Source organism: Misgurnus anguillicaudatus, unplaced genomic scaffold, assembly GCF_027580225.2.
Source record: "Misgurnus anguillicaudatus unplaced genomic scaffold, ASM2758022v2 HiC_scaffold_27, whole genome shotgun sequence".
Classification (NCBI taxonomy): Eukaryota; Metazoa; Chordata; class Actinopteri; order Cypriniformes; family Cobitidae; genus Misgurnus; species Misgurnus anguillicaudatus.
This window is the reverse complement of record NW_027395277.1, coordinates 2,827,501-2,836,481: the sequence shown is the minus strand read 5'-3', so window position 1 is coordinate 2,836,481 and position 8,981 is coordinate 2,827,501. Positions and strand designations below refer to the sequence as shown.

At 37.9% G+C, this 8,981-nt stretch overlaps 1 long non-coding RNA gene across 1 annotated transcript; it reads left to right on the top strand.

Moving 5' to 3' along the window:
* The first annotated feature begins 275 nt into the window (after positions 1-275).
* Positions 276-6,246, top strand: LOC141362467 (uncharacterized). The gene is made up of 4 exons (XR_012368249.1): positions 276-386; positions 2,634-2,739; positions 3,456-3,592; positions 5,304-6,246. It is a non-coding gene; the product is annotated as an uncharacterized lncRNA (long non-coding RNA).
* Positions 6,247-8,981: the final 2,735 nt, after the last annotated feature.

The following is an 8,981-nucleotide window of genomic DNA, read 5'->3' as shown; positions in this document are numbered from 1 at the left end:
ATTATGTGATGCCCAGCAAAAGCCTGTAACTTGTTCAAAATCCTTTGTTCATCTCTCAAAAGTAATTTTGTACTTCAGTGAAGATGTCAGTGCCATCAAAATAGCAAATCCGTGTGTCATTGTTCAGGAACAAGACAGTCAAAATGTTTAGTCATGTTGTCAATATACCAAGTGTACCTACACAATTATAAGTGTCAGTATATTCTGATGTAAACTGTGATGAATTCACCTTTTTACCATTTTTAATGCTAAATTGTATATTGGACAATTATTATAACCCACGCTGACACCGGGAGAACATGCAAACCCCACACAGAAAGACCACCTGACCTAACCGGGGCTCGAACCGCTGACCTTTTTGCTGCCGTTTGACTCTCATTATAAAGGTAAGTATATACCTATAAAGGTTTATATACTTATCAGTATTTTATACATGTAAAAAAATTACATTACAATCACTTCAAACACACACAGAAGACTTAGTAAGACTGAAAAAAATCCTTTAATAGTTCAAGTTTATTGGTTAGTTAAGTGGTCACATTTGACAGTTTAGGCTAAAAAAATTCCAATGAAGTTCAACACCCAACTTTTAAAGGAGAGAGTTACGACAGCACGAGTTCAAAATGCTTCAGCGTCACGTGATTCATGTTGACTTCAGATACTTCCAGAAAGTTGATAGCAGGCCAATCAAAAACACTGAATTAGAGGCAACAAGCTTTAATTTTTGGATCAAAAAATGCATCGATGTACAATATTTATATAACACACCGATATGTGTATGTACACAGCAAAACCCTCATTGTTAAATTAACACTCTTCAGACAAGGCTTAGCTAAAGCCAGGACTAGACCTTAGTTAAATTAAGATGATGCCTTTGAAAAAGATGCTACTTGTGTGGGAGACAAATCAATGCCACTGGCATATTTTAAGATCTGTATGTGCAAGTTATTTTCAGTTGAGATAACTCAAATAAATGTCTTAATCTAGGACTATCCTTTAAAGGTACCCCGATTATCCAGACTTGTACGCTTTAATACTTTATATTTGCCTTCAACTACTAAAATTCATTGATAGAAACACAATAATATGAATTACTTTAAAAACCCCAACATGTAATACTCATTTTAATCTATTTGGACTAATTTTGAATGGCCATCAGGCTGGTTTTGTTTCGCGGATCTGGCAACCCTGTTTATAATCACATAATTTTATAATCTACTGATTGAAGACTTGTTTATTATGTAGTGAAAACTATTCATAAGCTGTGTCCCAAATGACATACTATACACTATGCACTTAAACTACGCACTATGTACTCACCCATCTAGTGTATGAATTTTAGAAGAGTCCTATTATTTCAAATAAAATAACACTTAATGGTTTTGTACTAACCAGAAATGTAAGCGTTTCCCTGATGACATCAAATTCATACCCGTAGTACAAATTTGCAAGTCAATGAATATCAATTTGTACACTGTTCTTGTAATATCATTGTTATTTATTTTGTTCAACATGACTTCAGTAAGCATCAGACTGTCTTCGCCCCGCCTCTCTTTCGGCATGTAAGCAAACCCATACGGCAAAAATATATGTTAAAACATATTTCAAAATATACAGAAAATGGCAAAAAAAATTTGCTGAAATATATTTACAAAATTATTATTTTTTGTATTTTTTAAAATGTAATTTAAAAATAAATGTATTTTTAAAGCATTTATATTCACATCGCATGGGAGAAAAGTTTTGAAAATGTTAAAATTAATTACATATTTAACTGCAAAAATATACTGATAATTTTATATATTTTAAACATATTTATACATTTTATAAAAAAAATTATATTTTGGCCAGGAACAATATATTTTTTTGCTGTATAGGTTGTAAAATTGCCCCTGAAATACATTTTAAAATTTATGTTAATGTATGAAGGTTAAAACGAAATGTATTTTCAAATTAAAATATATATTAAAATAAGCTTTGCTTTTTACAAAATATATTTAGCATATATTTAACCTCCTAAGACCTGAGCTTTGGTTTGTCTTTTTTCAGATTTCTTTCAGATATTTTGGGGTTAGGAAGAACCAATAAATATAAAAACCAAATATTTTTCTTTGATCACGAAGCAGTGTATTTGTCCATGTTTGTGTAGGTTCCAATTACACAGAATTAAGTGTTATGGTGCAAACAACCAAAAAATGTGATGTCTACGTATGTGGACATCCAGGTCTTAGGAGTTTAAAACATATTTTTGGCCAGAGAAATGTATTTTTTTGTCGTATGGGAAGCCGCGACTGTTGATTGAATTAAGTGCCCAGCGTTGCACACTTAGAGTGCATCATCCACATACTTAAATTACACTTTATTTTTGGGTATTTTTAGTGTGAACACTACTTACTTACTTACTATTTATACTAGAAAATGGCTTAGAATAGTGCATAAGTGTGTGATTTGAGACGCCCCTTTCAAGTCCTATTAGATAATCAAAATATTGTCAGTGTATTAAAACTTTCAGGAAAATTTTTTAAAACCTTTCAAAATAAGAGACTTCATCCTATTGACAACGAAACCAGTGCTATAGTGAATTATGTTGTATTTTTATATTGTATATTAATGTTGAGTGTTTCTGCATTAAGTTCTAGATGAGAGTTGAGTTGCCGTGACAACCGTGACGCATCATCAGTCAACAAAGAGCAACACCAAACTCTCATCTCTCTCAACTCTTCTCTTTTATTGTAAAAGGTTAGTAAAAATTATTACATTTCAAAGAAAAAACATTGTAATTCACACGCTTTAATATAAAAGTAAAGTTTTTATCGAATATTTGGTAACATTTTAACATTAACATTAATAAATCCATCAACTAACATGAACAAACAATCAACTATATAGTTTTTCAGCATGTATTAATTCTTGTGAATGTTAGTTAATATCAATACAGTTATTCATGTTAGTTCCTGGTGCATTAATTACAGTTTTTCTCAGTTGTTTTGAAGCTTAAAATCAAAACAATCTGTATAAAAATTATGGATGTCCTGCAAAAGCCTGTAACTTGTTCAAAATCCTTTTTTCATCTCTCAAAAGTAATTTTTACATCAGTGAACATGTAAGTGCCATCAAAATAGCAAATCCGTGTGTCATTGTTCATGAACAAGACGGTCAAAATGTTTAGTCATGTTGTCAATATACCAAGTGTACCTACACAATTATAAGTGTCAGTATTTTGTGATGTAAACTGTGATGAATTCACCTTTTTATCATTTTGAATGCTAAATTGTATATTGGACAATTATTATAATAATCTGCATGATAAAAATTTTATTTCTAATCTGAGAAATGCTCCAAAGAGACTGAGAAAAACTGTAATAAGTAAAAAATGTATTATATACAGTCATGTGACGAAGACAAATGCAATTTGTCATCTCCAGTTCATCTAACCTGCATGTTTTTACCTGTAGGAGGAGACGGGAATACCCGGAGTAAACCCACGCTGACACCGGAAGAACATGCAAACCCCACACAGAAAGCCCACCTGACCTAACTGGGGCTCGAACCGCTGACCTTTTTGCTGCCCTGTTTGACTCTCATTATAAAGGTAAGTGTGCAGTTTTATAGTCTTATCAGTGTTTTATACATGTAAAAAAATTACATTACAATCACTTCAAACACACACAGAAGAAAAATCCATTAATAGTTCAAGTTTATTGGTTAGTTAAGTGGTCACATTTGACAGTTAAGGTTAAAAAAATTCTCTTAAAGGAGAGAGTTACGACAGCACGAGTTCAAAATGCTTCAGCGTCACGTGATTCATGTTGACTTCAGATACTTTCAGAAAGTTGATAGCAGGCCATTCAAAAACACTGAATTAGAGGCAACAAGCTTACATTTTTGGATAAAAATTGCATCGATGTACAATATTTATATAACACACCGATATGTGTATGTACACAGCAAAACCCGCATTGTTAAATTAACACTCTTCAGACAAAGCTTAGCTAAAGCCAGGACTAGACCTTAGTTAAATTAAGATGTTAAAACATCTTTTATAATCATGCCTTAGAAAAAATGCTACTGGTGTATATCTTGAGACAAATCAATGGCACTGGCATATTTTAAGATCTGTATATTTTCAGTTGAGATAACTCAAAAAATGTCTTAGTCTTGGACTATCCTTAAAAGTCACCCCGACTATGAAGACTTGTATGCTTTAATACTTTATATTTGCCTTCAACTACTAAAATTCATTGATAGAAACACAATAATATATTAATTACTTCAAAAAACCCAACATGTAATACTCATTTTATCCTGTCTGGACTAATTTTGAATGGCCATCAGGCTGGTTTTGTTTCACGGATCTGGCAACCCTGTTTATAATCACATAATTTTATAATCTACTTATTGAAGACTTGTTTATCACGTTTATGACCGAAAAGTGCAAATACAAAAAATTAATCAAAGTAATCAATACAACAAATTAAAAACACAAATGCAAATGTCCGGTTAACATGACTCATTCATTGACACGAGGTAAAAAATAGTTTTCTGTGACGCAGAATGATGGCTAAATTTGAACCCACAGTAAGCGCTATACAGGCCATGTTTACTTTAAAGCATCTGTTTTAAAAAGGCATTTTAAAATAAAAATGATCCTCGTCTATACTGGCATTTCAAAAAATATCTTTGTCCACACTATACACGACCATAAAGACATGAAACATGACCATTAACACACACTGAGCATGCGCATAAATGTGTAAAATAACTTATTACTATCGGCAAACATTCATATCTGGATTATTTTGACGGTAACGATACCAGACAATATTTTGAAACCTTCAGAAATTTGTTTGTGAGTCTTATATTATTCTAGCACCCCCCCACAACATATTTGTATTTGTAATGCATCAGTAAGTTGCACGGGGTTTCTTTTAATGTTCTTATTTATTTATATTCACAAAACTTTTCAACGAAACATTGATTCAAATTAAGAGACAAGTAATATGAAATGAAATTCGCAAACTAAACTTAAATTAAACTAAAAAATTATGTCTGACCCTCTCTATTTCTCTCATCATACTGACCTTCGATCCATTACAACATGTTTAAAATTACAGTCTGTATTTCGTAATAGACTAATTGAATTGAAATAAAACATAAACAACATTACAACAATATTCAAACCCAACAATACTCAAACATAAATATAAAACAAACATTCTGTATTAGGATACATTTTAAAAACTGATAAAGCTTTTATTATAGTTGGGTGCACTAAGTTTATAAAAATCACTTTCACACCACAGACAAAATCAACACATTTCAGAGAAGCATGACTTAAGGAGCAACAAGGTATGTGGAATATCTCTATCTATCTATCTATCTATCTATCTATCTATCTATCTATCTATCTATCTATCTATCTATCTATCTATCTATCTATCTATCTATCTATCTATCTATCTATCTATGTATCTATCTATCTATCTATCTATCTATCTATCTATCTATCTATCTATCTATCTATCTATCTATCTATCTAGATACTATCTATCTATCTATCTATCTAGTACTAACACTAGCGGTCAGTCTTAAGTGTCTAACACTTCTTCTTCTCTACAATTCTTTACTATCATTATAATCCAGCCTGATAAGTCCCATTCTAAGTGATTCGTTTATGATTTATCTGGTGCAGTGTCGATAAGCCCCTGTGTTTCTCTGTAAGCTAACACTTGTTAGATGAATCAAAGGCTTCGCTATGGTGAGTTCTCCATAAGGCTTGTACCGCTGAACTGACTCGAGTCTGTTCAGTCGGGGTGCTGTGGTAGTCCACTCTTTCTGCACCTTAGGCAGCAATATGCAGTGTGGCCTCTGCCATCGGGCACTCCAATCGCTAACCATGCCAACTGACATAAGACCCTAGTGGCTGTGCCAGTTGGTGGGTGACACTTTTGAGTGCTGCCCGGTGTGTTAGAGGCGTGACTGTTGAGCAGTCGAGGTGGGGAGGGCAGACGGCCCAGCGCTCTTGGCTGCGTGCTCAGGGAAGCGCCTTGTCTGTGGGTTCCACCTGGGTAGCCTTAAATAGTCAACAAGTGGAGTGAAAGAGATTCACTTTTCTCCCCTCTGTAGCCACTAGAGGCACCAGATGTAAGGTAGCATTCCCTATCCTTCAAAGGTCTATCTATCTATCTATCTATCTATCTATCTATCTATCTATCTATCTATCTATCTATCTATCTATCTATCTATCTATCTATCTATCTATCTATCTATCTATCTATCTATCTATCTCTAGCACAACTAACATGCACATTAAAGCAATACACAAAAAAGATGCTAGAGGCTCGGCCGCGGTGGTCCGGTTTGGCGCCGATGGTGATACAAGAGTCTCTAGCACAAAAAAAGATGCTAGAGGCTTGACCGCGGCTCTGCCGCGGTTAGTCACTAGCACGACTAACATGCAGATTAGAGTAATTCACAAAAAAGATGCTAGAGGCTAACATGCAGAATAAGCAATACACAAAAGAGATGCTAGAGGCTCGGCCGCGGTGGTCCGGTTTGGCGCCGATGGTGATACAAGAGTCTCTAGCACAAAAAAGATGCTAGAGGCTTGACCGCGGCTCTGCCGCGGTTAGTTGCTAGCACGACTAACATGCAGATTAGAGTAATGCATAAAAAAGATGCTAGAGGCTAACATGCAGAATAAAGCAATACACAAAAAAGATGCTAGAGGCTCGGCCGCGGTGGTCCGGTTTGGCGCCGATGGTGATACAAGAGTCTCTAGCACAAAAAAGATGCTAAAGGCTTGACCGCGGCTCTGCCGCGGTTAGTTGCTAGCACGACTAACATGCAGATTAGAGTAATGCACAAAAAAAGATGCTAGAGGCTCGGCCGCGGTGGTCCGGTTTGGCGCCGATGGTGATACAAGAGTCTCTAGCACAAAAAAAGATGCTAAAGGCTTGACCGCGGCTCTGCCGCGGTTAGTCGCTAGCACGACTAACATGCAGATTAGAGTAATGCACAAAAAAGATGCTAGAGGCTAACATGCACATTAAAGCAATACACAAAAAAGCTGCTAGAGGCTCGGCCGCGGTGGTCCGGTTTGGCGCCGATGGTGATACAAGAGTCTCTAGCACAAAAAAAGATGCTAGAGGCTTGACCGCGGCTCTGCCGCGGTTAGTCGCTAGCACGACTAACATGCAGATTAGAGTAATGCACAAAAAAGATGCTAGAGGCTAACATGCACATTAAAGCAATACACAAAAAAGATGCTAGAGGCTCGGCCGCGGTGGTCCGGTTTGGCGCCGATGGTGATACAAGAGTCTCTAGCACAAAAAAAGATGCTAGAGGCTTGACCGCGGCTCTGCCGCGGTTAGTTGCTAGCACGACTAACATGCAGATTAGAGTAATGCACAAAAAAGATGCTAGAGGCTCGGCTGCGGTGGTCCGGTTTGGCGCCGATGGTGATACAAGAGTCTCTAGCACAAAAAAAGATGCTAAAGGCTTGACCGCGGCTCTGCCGCGGTTAGTCGCTAGCACGACTAACATGCAGATTAGAGTAATGCACAAAAAAGATGCTAGAGGCTAACATGCACATTAAAGCAATACACAAAAAAGATGCTAGAGGCTCGGCCGCGGTGGTCCGGTTTGGCGCCGATGGTGATACACGAGTCTCTAGCACAAAAAAAGATGCTAGAGGCTTGACCGCGGTTTGGCGCCGATGGTGATACAAGAGTCTCTAGCACAAAAAAAGATGCTAAAGGCTTGACCGCGGCTCTGCCGCGGTTAGTCGCTAGCACGACTAACATGCAGATTAGAGTAATGCACAAAAAAGATGCTAGAGGCTAACATGCACATTAAAGCAACACACAAAAAAGATGCTAGAGGCTCGGCCGCGGTGGTCCGGTTTGGCGCCGATGGTGATACAAGAGTCTCTAGCACAAAAAAATGCTAGAGGCTTGACCGCGGCTCTGCCGCGGTTAGTTGCTAGCACGACTAACATGCAGATTAGAGTAATGCACAAAAAAAGATGCTAGAGGCTCGGCCGCGGTGGTCCGGTTTGGCGCCGATGGTGATACAAGAGTCTCTAGCACAAAAAAAGATGCTAGAGGCTTGACCGCGGCTCTGCCGCGGTTAGTCGCTAGCACGACTAACATGCAGATTAGAGTAATGCACAAAAAAGATGCTAGAGGCTAACATCCACATTAAAGCAATACACAAAAAAGATGCTAGAGGCTCGGCCGCGGTGGTCCGGTTTGGCGCCAATGGTGATACAAGAGTCTCTAGCACAAAAAAAGATGCTAGAGGCTTGACCGCAGCTCTGCCGCGGTTAGTTGCTAGCACGACTAACATGCAGATTAGAGTAATGCACAAAAAAGATGCTAGAGGCTAACATGCACATTAAAGCAACACACAAAAAAGATGCTAGAGGCTTGGCCGCGGTGGTCCGGTTTGGCGCCGATGGTGATACAAGAGTCTCTAGCACAAAAAAAATGCTAGAGGCTTGACCGCGGCTCTGCCGTGGTTAGTTGCTAGCACGACTAACATGCAGATTAGAGTAATGCACAAAAAAAGATGCTAGAGGCTCGGCCGCGGTGGTCCGGTTTGGCGCCGATGGTGATACAAGAGTCTCTAGCACAAAAAAAAATGCTAGAGGCTTGACCGCGGCTCTGCCGTGGTTAGTTGCTAGCACGACTAACATGCAGATTAGAGTAATGCACAAAAAAAGATGCTAGAGGCTAACATGCAGATTAAAGCAATACACAAAAAAGATGCTAGAGGCTCGGCCACGGTACTCCAAGACGGCGGCCATGATGGCGGCCACTGTGGCAGGAGTCTCTAGCACGACTTAAATGCAGATTAAAGCAATGGGCGAAAAATACGCTAGAGGCTCGGCTGCGGTACTCCATGACGGCGGCCACGGTGACAGGAGTCTCTAGCACAACTGAAATACAGACTCAACAAATCTGCAAAGAAGACGCTAC